General features: G+C 54.7%; 1 protein-coding gene across 2 annotated transcripts in view; it reads left to right on the top strand.

Annotated features, from left to right (window-relative positions):
• Positions 1–5,812: 5,812 nt before the first annotated feature.
• Positions 5,813–14,169, top strand: part of PDGFRB (platelet derived growth factor receptor beta) — a 38,857-nt gene continuing 30,500 nt past the window's right edge. Inside the window, exons 1-2 of one of the 2 annotated variants that reach the window (XM_059917493.1) lie at positions 5,813–6,370; positions 10,148–10,252. The gene's annotated coding sequence lies outside the window, so the exon portion shown is untranslated. The remainder of the gene's footprint in view (positions 6,371–10,147; positions 10,253–14,169) is intronic. The other variant, XM_059917492.1, reaches the window with a different exon arrangement.

Below are 14,169 nucleotides of genomic sequence, written 5' to 3'. Positions count from 1 at the left end.
AGCCCTCCTTCCCTCTGGCTCCCCAGGTGGGCCCCTCTTCACTCTGGAAGTCCTCCCTCTGGGCTTCTCTCACACACCCGACCAGGGCCTTCTGGGGTGGGGCTCAGAGACGATGGCCTCATAAAGATCTTGGTGATAACTTGGTTTTTAAATCAGGTTTATGGCCCTGAAAGAAAGAGGTTCTGGGCTCAGCTTCCTGTTGGAAGTGATTTGCTTAAGAGAAGCTGGTGGGCACCACGGCCAGCGTTAGGCTTACCTAGACTGCCCCGCCATTCCCAGCCAAGCTTTGATCTCACTCTGCAACCTTGGGCAAGGAACTATCCCTCTCTGAGCTGTTTCTGAGGTGGAAGTGAGGATGGTGATCTCTGCCCACCTTCAGGGGGCAGGTGTGAGGCTCATGGGTGAGTGCTGGAGCTGCTGGGAGCCCCCTCCGGAGCCCCCTCCCCCCTCCTCTCTCCCCTCCCATCACGGTCCTCGCCTCCTCCTGCCCCCTTCAGAGGCTGGGGCGCCACCTGCTGGCCCTTTGAGGTACTACTGGAAGGCTCACTGGCTGCCTAGTCTCAATCTTGACACAAGATGTGCTGATTCCCCTCCCCCTCCCAGTGGAGAAACAGAGACGTGGCCTGGGTGGGGGGGCAGTCCCTCAGTACACAGCCACTTAGGGAACGGAAAGGACACTAGAGCCAGAGACCCAGGGGCAGAATGTGCACATCTGAAGGAGCACTGTGTCTGACCCATTGTCCAGAGGAGATACAGAGGCCAGGAAAGGAAGGTCACACTGTGAGTCAGTGGTCAAGCATGGACTGGGGCCCAGAAGTCCCAACTCCCAGTTGAATGCATTCCCGCAGCCTCTGGGATGGATAGAGTCAGGGTGGGGGCAGTCAGCCCACAGTCGACTACCATAGCCTCCCTACTAGCCCCCTGCCTTGCCTCGCCTCTTGCCCCTGTTAGCCAATCCTCCACAGCGTACCACCATGATCTCATCGGTGCCCTGTTTAAAATCCTACACTGGCCCCTCCTGACCCTCAGGACAAAAGCCAGACTCCTGTCAGGCCCACAAGGCCCCTTACTACCTCTCCAGCCTATTCCCCACCATGTCTCCTCTCTGTGCCTCAACCATTGTTTTCTTCCTGTTCAGACACACCAGGCTCTTTCTGGCCTCCAAGCTTTTGCACATGCTGTTCCTTCTGTCCAGAACACTGTTCCTACCCCTGCATTGTAGGTGGCCTCTTAACCTCAGATCTCAGTTGAACTATGTCTTCCCCAGAGAAGCCTTAATCTACCTAAACAAGAACCCCACCTACCCAGCCTGTTATTCTGACTCTTTCATCACATTTGTCACAATTTTTTTTTTTTTTTTTTTTAAGAAATTCACGTTCTTTTTTTTATTTATTTATTTATGACTGTGTCGAGTCTTCGTTTCTGTGTGAGGGCTTTCTCTAGTTGCGGCAAGTGGGGACCACTCTTCATCGCGGTGCGCGGGCCTCTCACCATCGCGGCCTCTCTTGTTGCGGAGCACAGGCTCCAGACGCGCAGGCTCAGTAATTGTGGCTCACGGGCCCAGTTGCTCCGTGGCATGTGGGATCTTCCCAGACCAGGGCTCGAACCCATGTCCCCTGCATTGGCAGGCAGATTCTCAACCACTACGCCACCAGGGAAGCCCTGTCACAATTTTTATATTATTAATTTGTGGTTTCCTTGGTGTTTGCTTATGAGCTCTATGAGGGCAGGGCACATAGCAGGTGTTCAGTTAACTTGAATTGCATGGATAAACGGTGGGAGAAACAGAAGGGCCTGGGAGTCCGAGGCCCCATTCCAGACCCGCTGTGTGCCCTCAAGAGGGTTCTGGCCTTCTCTGGGACCCAGTTTATCCAGTGAGGGGGAGATATGTGGCCTCTGAGGGCCCTGCTGTTCTGATGGTCCTTGAGCCATCTGTGTACCAGAAGGACACACTCTTGTTCCCTGGGGCACTGAGACCAAGGCCAGCTGGAGGCTGGGGAGAGGCTGAGGCGGGCAGGGTCTTGAAGCCCTTGTTAGGCCTTGGTGGTGACAGCCTGGGCCAGCATAAGCAGTTCTAGGAATCTAGGTTGAGAATGTGGCCTGAAGCCGCCATTGGTCCCTCTGCCCCACCAGCCAGCCACTATGCTGAGTGTCCAGGAGGGGAAGGGGCAGTTTCCACTGTGTGCCTCTTTTCACTCCCCCACCTGTAGGTACAGGGACCTACCTGCTCAGGGTGTGCAGGGAGGAAAGACATGGTGCTGGGGGTCAGGAGTCCTGCATTCCAGGCCCCTTCTGTCTCTGCTAACCTCAGGCGAGTCCCCTCTGCTCTCTGGGCCTCAGTTTCCATGCCTGTCGCTCTTAGGACTCTTCAGACCCTGACATCCAAGATGACTGTGCCAATGCCTGGGACATGTGTGCTGCATCCTCGCCCCAGGCCGGGGGAGCTTGGGAGGGGGGGCAGCGCCGGGAGCGTGGGAGAGCCAGATGTGGTGGCCGCTGGTGCTGCCTGAGTGAGCACTGAGCTGGCCTACTGGGAATTCTCCCACTCAGGCGCCCTTTCCGGGCCCCCTCCCCCGCCCCACGGAGAGCTCTGGCTTCCGGCTCTAAGCAGCGTGGGTTGGGGGGCTGAGGAGGGGGTTCAGTTCAGCCCGGTTCCCTCCTTCAGAGAAGAACATAGGCCTGAGAGTCTAGACCAGAACCTGGGTGTCTGTCCTGGTCTCATATCGCAGTCACTTTCCATCACTGGGCCTCAGGCATCCTGGCTATACAAGCAGCGGTTGGACCAGCTTCCCTCCAGCCTTGATGGTGGACTTCTGTGACAGCAGCTCCCAGCGACACCTGAGAATCAGGTACCTTCTGTGGAGCTTTCTCACTCTGCCCTAGTCCTTGAACAAAACACCTTCGGTGCAGGTGTTATTCAGGCCTCTCAACAACCCCATTTTACAGCTCAAAACACTGAGGCTCTTTGAGCTCAGATCATGTAATTCGTCTAGGGTCACACAGCTAGGAAATGGCAGAGTTGGGTTGGAACTACCCATATCAGAGCCCAGGTTCTTAATCCCCAAGCATGACACTGTGCAGTGGGAAGGGGACGTGCTGAACCCCAAGGCCTGCGGCTCCTCTCTCCCTCTGTACCCCATCGCACTTCACCTCAGGCAGGGCTCCCCACGCTCCACGCTCCGCCCACCCACTCTCAGCCTAGCCTCTCCCAAGACAGGATTGTCGGAGGCTGGACCAGGCTCCCAGCATCTGGGCAGGTGGGAGACTGCTCGTGGCTTATCCTGTCCCCAGTGGGGCTGGGGGCCACGCTGACCACCCCAGCGTGACGGCACTGCACTGCCCACTGCGCACTCCTTCAGAGTACACAGGGGAAACTGAGGCCCAGAAAGTGGAGAGCTCAGCCTAGGGGTACACAGTGGTGGGCTGCAGCTGGAATGAGGGAAACGCGCTATTTCAAGAACACTTCAGACACTGTACTTAGGCCTTGAGGTGTGCATTACAAATCACAACAGTCTTTCAAGTCATTCCTGGAATTATCTTCATTTTTCAGAGGAGGAAACTGAGGCTGAGAAGTTTAAGTGACTTGCCCAAGATCATGTAGCTTGGAACTGCAGAAGCTGGGATTTGAACCCAGCTCTGTCTCCGGCTCCAGAGCCTGCCCTGTCAATCATGACCCTTCTTCCTCAACTGTCCAGCCCTCAGTGAGTGCCCTGTGGTGTTCCATGTGGTTCTGCATCCCCCAACCCCATCTCAGCTATGAGGAGGCATAACAGTCCTGGTGCCTGCCAAGGGTTAATGGTGGTAGGGGCTAAGTGATTCCAGATGGGCCAGCCGGATGCCTGGGCTGGCCGGAAACCGGCAGCCGTCAGCTTCCCAGGGGAGCCACCAGCGGCCGCCCCCTCCCCTCTGTGCTGCATCTCTGGCCCCCAGCTGTCCCCTTGCCCTGGGGTCCACCAGCCTCCTCTCCCTAGCTAGAGTCCAACTCTAAGACACTTGTAGACAAAGCATCCCAAGGGCCCTCCAGCACAGTGAGTCCACCCCTGTTATGAACAGATGGGGAAACTGAGGCTCAGAGAGGACATGGTACCTATCCAAGGCCACACAAGTAGTGCACAGCTGGGTCTCCTGACTCCCAGACTATCTATTTTGGGTACTGGGAGTTGAAATGCCTCCTTGTTCTCCCCCACTGACCTGGTCCGAGAAGTTGGGCCAAGGCTTTAGAGGTGAATGGCCAAGGCAAATGCCTGGAGGAAAGTTATAAAGACTGATGGAATCTTTGGGCAGGAAGGCCTGACCCTGTGGTCTCTGGAGTCCCCCGTATTCCCCTGTGACTCCATTGCCACCAAGCTGGACCAGGCCCCCTCTCTTGGGAGGCTCTCATGGCCCCCACCACATTGCCTGGAGCTCGTCTGAGAACCCTTCTCCCTCTGTGTGGTCCAGCCAGATGCTCTGCTGAGCAGTCCCCACTGGGACAAGACCAAGAAATGAGTGCAAGATAGGTTACCGTGGTTGGCATGAAATCCCAACCTCCTTCTCCCCATGAACAGGAACCTGGGGTGAGGCCCAGGAGGAAAAGGGTGTAGACAGAGGGCAGGATGGAAGGAGCTCTGGGCAGAGTCAGGCTCTACCTGTGTGACCTGGGACACCTTTCTTCCTCTCTCTGAGACTCTGTTTCCCCATATGTACAGTAATGGTGGCAGGGTGACACAACCCAAATCTATGCCCTTTTAAAATGATGCCCTTGGTCAGAAGTCTGTGATTAGAGACATGTTCTGATCCGAGGAAATGACGGTTGAAGAAGTGAGGGGGTGAGAAGCCGAGGGACTCCTAGAGGAGCCTTGGCAGACCTTAGTGCAGAGGATGGAAACGGAACGCAACAGGCACTTGAAAATGAATGCGAGATGGGGAAGGGATAACCCAAGAAGAAGGTGGGACAGGAGGGCCAGTTGACGCTGCAGTGTGGGTCTTCGGCTGGGGTCAGATCACCTGTATCTGTTCCACCATGTGACTCATGAGGCCTGATTCTGCTCTAGCTCTGCCATAGCTGTGTGAGCTTGCGAAGCTCATCTCACTCCTCTGGGCTTCAGTTCCTTGTCTATACAGTGAGGAAATAATTCTTTCTTGGTACTCCAGGGATTTTGAGATGATGGAGGAAGATGTCTGGAAATCTGAAGTCTGCTGGATGACCTTGGGCATGTCTCTTTCTCTCTCTATGCTAATTCACCCCTGGACCTTGATTTCTTCTTATGAGAAGCGACTGATAACCTCAGAAGGGCTTTCTCTCTCTTCCAAGTCACCTTTTCTCAGAAGCCCTTTCTGATTCCCTTAAGCCTCTGCGAGTGCCCCTCTAAATGCACTCTCAGCCCCCCTGCCCTCCCTGGGCACTGTCTCTCCCACTAGCCTAGGTACCCTGAGGTCAGGGACTGTAACTTACTACTGCATCCCAACACCCAGCACAGTGTCTGGCACATAGTAGGTGCTCAACAAGCTTGTTTAAGGAATGAATGTCGATGGAATCAACCGGATAGGTTATCAGAGCTCCTTTTACAGATGGGAAAGCTAAGGCACAGAGAAGGGGCCCAGCCCCAGGTGCCACGGCAAGGGGAGTCTGCCACCCGAGACAGGCATCAGGTGAGTGGGGCCAGGCCACTCTTTAATAAAAGTGACTCAGCGGCTGGCTGGCGTGGGCTGCGGAATTTCTAAACATCTCCTCACATCCTGAGTGAGCAGGCTACGGGAGGGAGCAAGCAGAGGGAAAAGAGGAAGAAAAACAAGAAACTTGGGGGAAAAGAAAGAGGGAGGGGGAACTAAAATTGAAAACAGACGCACGCGTCCACCCTCCCCGCCCCCAGCCCCCCTTCCCCCAGCTGAGCCAATCAGAGGCCGTCCTGCAGCCTTTCCCCCAAAGTGGGGGGGGGGGGCAGGGAAGCCCACGGTGGTGTGAGCTCCTGGGGCTGCCAGCAGCCCACAGTCCCTGCCCGCCCAGTCTGGAGCTGGAGAGAAGGAGGGACTAGGAGGAGAGCGCCCGGGCCCCTCTGACCAGCGGCACCAGGCAGCAAGCAGCCTGTGCCGAGCCATACAGACAGACAGATCCAGGGCTGCCCCTCCTGGCAGCCCTGCTCCTCCAGAGGGATGCTTTGGGAGTGAGGCCACTCCTCACCCCCGTAGCCCCTCACTCCCTCCATTCTCCTGAGGCTCTGGGAGCCTGCAAAGGTCCTCACTGCCCTCCTACCCTGCCGCTGCCCAATTTCGGGTCCAGCAAAGTCTTTCTGATAACAGGAGAGGGTAGGCAGTGAGGAGGTCTTCCTGGAGGGGGTGACAGCCCAGCTCCCAGGACCTTGCCCACACTTCAGAAGGCATCAGCAGCAAGGTAAGTGCTGGGAAGAGGAGGGAACCCCAGCCCCTTGTCCTGTCCCCTTGTCCCAGACTGCGCCTTCTTGGGTAGGTCAAAAAATGGAAAATATTTTTAACCAAACCAGATGGGAGGAGGCCGGGAGGCTGTCGGCGACATCAGGGCTGGAGGAGCCAGCTCTCTCCTGCTCAGGCTGCTTCTGGGGTGGGTGCCCCCTGCCCTCATCAAACAAATCCCACAGGTTTCTGGGTGCCGAGCAGGGTAGGGGGGGCCTCCAAAGCAAAGCACCGCCTGTTGGGGGGTGGCGGGGAGAGCTGGGAGGAGTGTGAGAGGGGAATTGAGAGATGGCCAGCAGGGTACATGGCAAGAGGACCTAGCAGGGAACGGGGACCTCAGATCCACTGCCTCTTGTCCCTGGGCCCAAGCCTTGTCCCTAAGAATCTGTCTGGCTCTAGGCCAGTCGGCCGCCAGGCAACCTCTCAGGATTTAAATGGATTTGCAAATTTTCCAGATTCCTAAGATGTCCTTCCAAACCCCCAGCGGCTGGGAAAGTGCGAAGGCGAGGGGGCCATGGCAGGCCCGTCCTAACAGTCACAGTCATGCAGCCTGGGCTGGGGATTTGGGATCTGGGGGCCCCTCTGTGAAGAAGGGGTGTTGGCTGCTGGGCCCTTTCCTCTGGTCCCAGGCAGCTGCTCAGGCCTCCTCACTGTCTCCCCGCTTCTCCGCTCCATCTTAAAATATGAATCTGATTCCTTCTGTGAGTCTCCCTAGTAGAAGGTGCCTATAGAAAGCCCAAACTCCTAATAGCGGCTGCCACTGATTGACACTTACTGCATGCCAGGACCATGTGGAGTGTTTTATAAGCATGATCTCAGGTAACGCTCACCAGCAAATCCAGAGGCAGGGACTGATTTTATACCCAATTTACGAGTGAGGAAACTGAGGCTCACAGCAGCCACAAAACTGTACCACACAGCTAGTAGGTGGCAGAGCTCAGGGAGATAGTAACCTCCCTGCCCCATCACGCCAGACTTGGGCTTTGTGTTCCTGCCGGTCAGATCCCAGGATTCCCGGAAGGAATGTTCATGATCCTGCCAGTGTGCATGCCCTTCCTTACCACTTTCCCTTTTCCTTCAAGGACCCTCCCTATTCTACCTCCTCCAGGCAGCCTTCCAGGGTTCTTCTAGTCTTCCAAGAGCTTACCATGCCCGTCATCCTGGAGCCTTGTTGCTTGACCCTCTCTTTCTTCTTTTTTTTTTTTTTTTTTTTTTTGTTTAAAAAGGATTTTGACCCTCTCTTTCTGTTCGTGTTCTGTTTACACATCAGAGGTTGTTTGGGCCCCAGCCTTCCCCATCTTGTGTGCTGGCCCCAGTGTTCCCAGGAGGCCAGTGGGGCTGAGAAAATGTGGTTGTGAAGGGGAGGAGGGACTGACTGAAGACCTTGTGTTCCCAAGGGTGAGCCCAGAACCCAGGCCTCTTGTCTTCCTTCAGGTGCCTTTCCAGAACCTTATGTGTGTTCCCCAGACATTTTCCTATATGTCAAGGGGGGGAGTGCCCCTGCCTCTGTGATCCCAAAGTGCACAGAGGCCTCTAACGAGATCTTCTGAAATCAGGCAGTCCTCCCCTGCCTCCAAGCATCAGGGCCCTGAATCCACAGCACCTGGGGACATGCAGACCATGTTGGTCACCATCATGGAGTGCTTACCCTGTGCTGGGCCCAGAGCCTGGAACCTCGTACGCCTTATAATCCCCACAACAGGTTTTTGGAATCGGTATTATTCTTACCCCTGTTTTGTTTTGGTTTTCTTAACATCTTTATTGGAGTATAATTGCTTTACAATGGTGTGTTAGTTTCTGCTGTATAACAAAGTGAATCAGCTATACGTATACATATATCTCCATATCCCCTCCCTCTTGCGTCTCCCTCCCACCCTCCCTATCCCACCCCTCTAGGTGGACACAAAGCACGGAGCTGATCTCCCTGTGCCATGCAGTTGCTTCCCACTAACCATCTATTTTACATTTGGTAGTGTATATATGTCCATGTCACTCTCTCACTTCGTCCCAGCTTCCCCTTCCCCTTCCCCTTCCCCTTCCCCGTGCATATACATGTGTTAGCATACGGTATTTGTTTTTTTCTTTCTGACTTACTTCACTCTGTATGACAGACTCTAGGTCCATCCGCCTCACTACAAATAACTCAATTTCGTTTCTTTTTATGGCTGAGTAATATTCCATTGTACGTATGTGCTATATCTTCTTTATCCATTCATCTGTCGATGGACATTTAGGTTGCTTCCATGTCCTAGCTATTGTCTTACCCCTGTTTTGAAGACAAGGAAAACAAGGCTCAGAGAAGCTAAGTGACTTTCCCAGGGTCACACAGTTAGTTGGTAGAGTTGGTATTTAGGCCAAGGTCTGCCTGAAACCAAAGACTTAACCCCCTTGCTCCCAGGGAGCCCCTGGTCAGAGCGGAGAGTCTCCATCCTCCCACAGAGCCTGCTCCTGGCTCCAGCACTTTCTCCAGCAGAAAGATTAGCTTCAGGCCTGACCTGCTCCCGGGTCCACCCGGGCCCTGGCTTGGTCCTGAGTGAGGAAGGAGACCATCTGGTGAGTCCCCTCCCTTCAGTGGTGAACGGGCAGCCCTCCCTCCTCTGTGGGAAGAAGAGCTGAGACTTCTAATTGCCCACAGATGTGGGGCAGCGGAAAGCACCATGGATTCAGAGTCAGGAGACCCAGCGCTGGTCCTGGCTCGACTCAAATCCACTGTGTGGCCAACCTCAGGCCCCCACGTCCTCTTTCTTGCTGCCTCCGCATCTGAAAGGCAGTGGGCACGGTGGGTAAACAACACCAGGCTTGGGCATCTGATGAGCCCCCCTTGGCTCTGGCTGACTGTGTGACCCTGGGCTAGCGCTCTGCCTCTCTGGGCATCAGGCCCCTCCTCTGTGAGCAGTAGGGTGGGATGTGGGGTCCACATAGTAATAATACAGATAAGGTGCTTAGCACAGTTCCTGCATCTCCTGGGGCTGGACTTAATGCCAAAGGCTAAGAGAGAGCAGCTGCTGTCCCCGCCTCCTGCACTGGACGACCTGGCTGTGAAATTAGTCTGCACCTCGTGAAGTGCTATGCCCACAAAAGGGAAGGGACCTGGGCACCATGGGTGTGCTAAAGGCTCAACTCTATCCTCCAGGCACAGTCTGGCTCTGAGACCAGCTGCCTTCTAGGTTGAAGGAGGGGACTCTGGAGGGGACTCTGGGTGCTTTGCTCAGGACAGGCTACTGAGTGGTGAGGAGGGAGGAAGGAATGAGAGGGGCCCCAGACATTCCTGAAATGTACCCCCTCACCCCATTTCTTGCACGTGGTTCAGAACCCTGCAGGCAGTGGACCCTTGGAAGGGGGAGATGTTCCTGCCCTGTTTTCCACAGCTCCCGCAACCCTCCACCATGTCTCCCCAGCTTCAGAGCTTGTAACGCCTCAGCTGGGAAGCCATGTGTGCAGGATGACAGAACTGGGACCAGCCCTCTCTGAGCACTTTCATTGTGCTTTACATCCATTACCATCAAGTCCACTGCTGTATTCCTTAGCGCTTGGAACAGGCCTGGCGTTCAGTGAGTGCTTAATAAATATTTGCTGATCTAATTTAATCATCGCAAACCACCTCGAGGAATGGATATAAGCTCTCCATTTTACAGATGAAGAAATGCCCCGAGAGGTTAAGAGGTTAAGTCAGTTGCCCAAAGTCCCACAGCCAGGATGTGATGGAGCCAGGATTTAAACCGGGTGTTTTTGACTCCAGAGTCCACGATCGAGAGGCTGAGTGGGGTCTGGGTCTCGGCTGTGGTGCCCCGCAGAGCTCCAGAGGTGGTCATCAGACCCAGGAACCCATCCTGTGTGACTGTGGGTGAGTCAGTCCCTCTCTGGGTCTCAGTTTTCCCATCAGTAAAACAAGGAGGTTGAACAAGATGATCTCTGAGCTCCTTCCAGACCTAAAACAATTCCAGGATTCCAAGCCACGCCAGCCCAGATTGGCAGCTGCACAAGCTCTGTTGTGTACTCAGGGATCATGCATATTTAACTTCACAGTGAAAGGGTTTTTTCTTACCCTTTTTCTACACATTACAGAAAGTGGTCAGGATCGATGACCGCTAATGGGAAATGGTGCCCTATAACAAGGAGGAGGAACATTCTGACAATCAGAGCGGCCTGTTAATGCACTCAGTTTCTTGGGGAGCTCTGAGGTCGTGTTTTCCCAGCGCCCACAGTCCTATTTTCCTGAGATACTGAGGAAGGAGGGTCAGGAGGAGTGCCTGTGAGGGTGTGTGTGTGGATGCTGTGACCCTTTGCTGATTTTCGAACTTCATAGGCTCTGATTTCAAAAGGAAGCAAGGCTTTGGCCCATGGTAGATGAATGAATGATGGGCTCCAGAGGCAAGGGAATGAATGGATGCAGAGACCCACCTCTAATGGGAGGAGTGTGGAATTCACACACTAATGTTTCCAGTGTAGAAGCCCCTCCCAAGACTTCAGGCCCAGAACCCTCAAGCAAAAGAGCTTCCTGAACCCCCCAGGCCGTGGCCCCAGGATCCGCCTTTCCCAGATGCTTTCTGGGACGCCCCAGCCCAGCCTAGTGCAGGAGGTTGAAAATCAAAGTGTATTGCTTTAACTGCATTAGTACCCTCTCTTCTCCTCGCTTCAGATCAGAGCTATTTAATGTCTCAGGTGTCCAAAACCTTTCATCTGCCAGAGGTACCAGCTTCTCTGCCCTGTGATGGAAAGGGTTGTCGCTTGGGAGGTAGGGGCAGCAGAGCCAGGGGGGTCAGATAGTTCCTGAAGGTCAGAAGTGAAAAGGACCATGGGGATCACTGTGTTCAACTTCCTTACTGTATGCACGGGAAACTGAGGTCCAGAGAAGAGGACAGATGTGCCTCAGGTCCTACAGGTTGTCAGTGATAGCACTGAGCCCAGGACCCGGCCTGCAGGTCTGGACTTTCCTCTGTGCCAGCGCGTGTGCTGAATCTTCACCATCCACCTCTGTGGTCCAGGGCTTGGGCTCCAGCTCTGCCCGGGGTGAGGCCACAGGGCAGAGTTTTGGCTGAAAAGGAGCAACACCATCCCGACGAGGGATGGGAACCTCTCTTGTGGACCATGGAGCCTTTGGTTACATTACTTCTCCATTCTGGCCATAATTTCCTTTTACATAAAGTGATGGGGTGGGGGGCAAGGGGACAGCTCAGTGACCCCAGAGGTTCCATCCAGCTCTGTTCTTAGCCCCTGAGAGCTCCTGCCAGCCTTTGTGTGGCTGTTTCACATGTTGTTGCTGCCCTGGTTACCTTCTGTCCTGGGAAGTGGAATCATAAGGTCTGTGACACGCCCTCTTCTAGCTTCTCCACTCCTGAGGCTGAGCCTAAGTGGTCATGGATGGTGGGGGGGAAGTTCCAGAGTCAGCCCCAGAGGGCAGGGCTCAGATTTACAAACCTGTCACTGAAGCCCTAAAGGTAAAGGCTCAGGTGTGACTCAGTGGACCGTGGGCTACTCCTGTCTTAACTGTATTTGTGTCCTTATCAGCCCCAGGCTGGGGCCTTTCTGCTGAATGGATAATGAAAGAGTGATAAATAAGTGTATGGAGAGATAGATAAACAGGTTGGTGGATGCCTGCATGGATGGATGGATGGACAGACAGATGGCCTCCCCTTTAGTCCAGGGAACAGGGGTGACTTCATGAGCATTCAGCATGTGCAGTCACAGCGGGCTCCACACTTAGAAGGGCCTAGCTTTACCTTGAAATGCTGAATAGTTTTTTAACAAGGGTCCCTGCCTTTATATTTTGCACTCGGCCCCGCAAATTATATAGCTGGTCCTGCCAGGGAGTTCAGGCTGGGTTTGAGATGGCTTCATCCCTGAGACTGGTCTCGCTGCCTCCACTGTCCCATTCTAATCCACGCCCTCCCACAAAATGCCAACCTACTCCTGTCACTCTCCTTTGTGGAGGCCCCCCATCCCCATAAGGGCTTGGAGTTGCACCATTGTCACTGCCCAGCCAGCAGCTAGCCCCCTACTCTCACTGTCAATACCCTGACAAGTTGGCATCCCAGTGCCTCCAGGGCAGAGCCCAAGTCCTTACTCAGTACCCCAAACTTTTCCCAGAGTGGCCTCTGCCCTTCTTCTCTGCCCATCCCCTGCCTCTTTGCTGAAGAGCCCCAGTTTCTAGCCTAACAGATCTCTCTCTGCCACCACCACCCGGATGCCTCGCGATCTCCCCCTTCCCTAACTGCTCATGCAGAGCTTCTGTGGAATACCCTTCCCTGGCATCGTCCACCAGAGAACCCAACTCAAGGCCACCCTCTCCCGCCTTGAAATCGTCCTATAATCATAATAATTACCATTTACTGAGCGCCTGTTATACGTCAGGAGCCTTTCATCATCATCTCTAACCCTCACAGCAATGGAAAAGGATATCTCTTTTACTGTTTTCCAGAAAATTGGGACTCAGGGAAGTTAAACTCAGAGAGGTCACATGTTTATGAGGTAGTAGAACTGGGACTTTGACCTGGATTAAGTGGCTTCTAGCTGGGACTGCAGCCCCTGGCCTGGCTGAGCCCCTCCATGTGCTTTCACTGCCCCGGGAGGCGTCAGGCACAGCCTGCTGGCATCAGGGTCCCATATGTCTGTGCTGCCCCCTCACCAGCCCTTCCCATCACCTCCCTGGAGGGGAAGGGTCACCATTGCCTGCCTATCCCAGTTTCCCAGCCCAGGGAATGCTGAGTTTTTAGGGAGCAGCTGAGGACCAGAAGAGCTGACTCTACACAGCCATTTGATCTCTCATGCTGGGTAAGCATCTATTGAGCACCTACTGGAAGCCTAATCCCATATGAGGAACTTGAAGGCATCCCCCAAATTGTTAGATGGGTTTCCTCATTTGTGAAAAATCAAACTAAGAGGCCAAGACAAAGGTAGAAGAAAGAGCTGGTTGGCAGACAGTGGACTGGGAGTCTTTAGACTTGGGTTCTGGTCCTGGGTTGGCCTTTAAATCCTTGAGTGCGCCAGGAGGAGACCCCACCCCACCCAAGCTGAGCCTGCTGACAATACCAATAACAAGTGCAGCTACCCTTCCTGGCTTTCCCATCACCCCATTTCCCACACGCATCCTTTGCTGACAAGCTTAGCCTAGCGGGGTCTCAAGGCCAGCGAGTGAGTGAATGAGTGAGTGACTTATTCTCCCGTGAGTGAATGAAGAACAGTCACGTGGCCACTGACTTGGCCGAGGGCTGTGCGCCAGGCCCAGCTCTGAGTATTTTCCTTGTATTAACTCATTCAAAGGCCTTGACAACTCGATGACGAGCCCTGACTTACAGATGGGAAACCCGAGGCACAGGGAGGCTGAGTAACAGTTAAGTGGGAGACTCGGGGCGAGCGACTGGAGGAAGGGGTGAAAGAACAGATGCTGGGAAAGCCAGAGGGGAGTGAAACGTGGGCATTTTCTCCCCTCTGGCTCTGCTGCCCAGGAGGGCTCTGAGGGGAATCTCAATGCTCCGTAATTGGCAGCAATTAGCGGCAGGTTCTCCTTAGCTAGCTGCCCTGCCCGATGTGCGGGCTCTGGGCTGCTGGGGGAAGGCCGCGTGCTGGTGGGTCAGTCTGAACGGCCGAGGCCTGCCCCCTGCCCACTTGGCTCTGAGAACCATTCTATGTGTGGCCCCCACCCCGGCCCAGGGCTGATCTCGGGCTGGCAGCAGCCAGGGGAACAGAAGGTTTGCTTGTCTGCGCCTGCTGCGCCCCCCTCCCCAGCCTCAGCCTGAGACCCCTCTCAGGGGCTCCTCTGGC

Source organism: Balaenoptera ricei, chromosome 3 (genome assembly GCF_028023285.1).
Source record: "Balaenoptera ricei isolate mBalRic1 chromosome 3, mBalRic1.hap2, whole genome shotgun sequence".
In the NCBI taxonomy this organism is placed as follows: Eukaryota; Metazoa; Chordata; class Mammalia; order Artiodactyla; family Balaenopteridae; genus Balaenoptera; species Balaenoptera ricei.
This window is presented reverse-complemented; position numbering and strand designations above follow the sequence as displayed.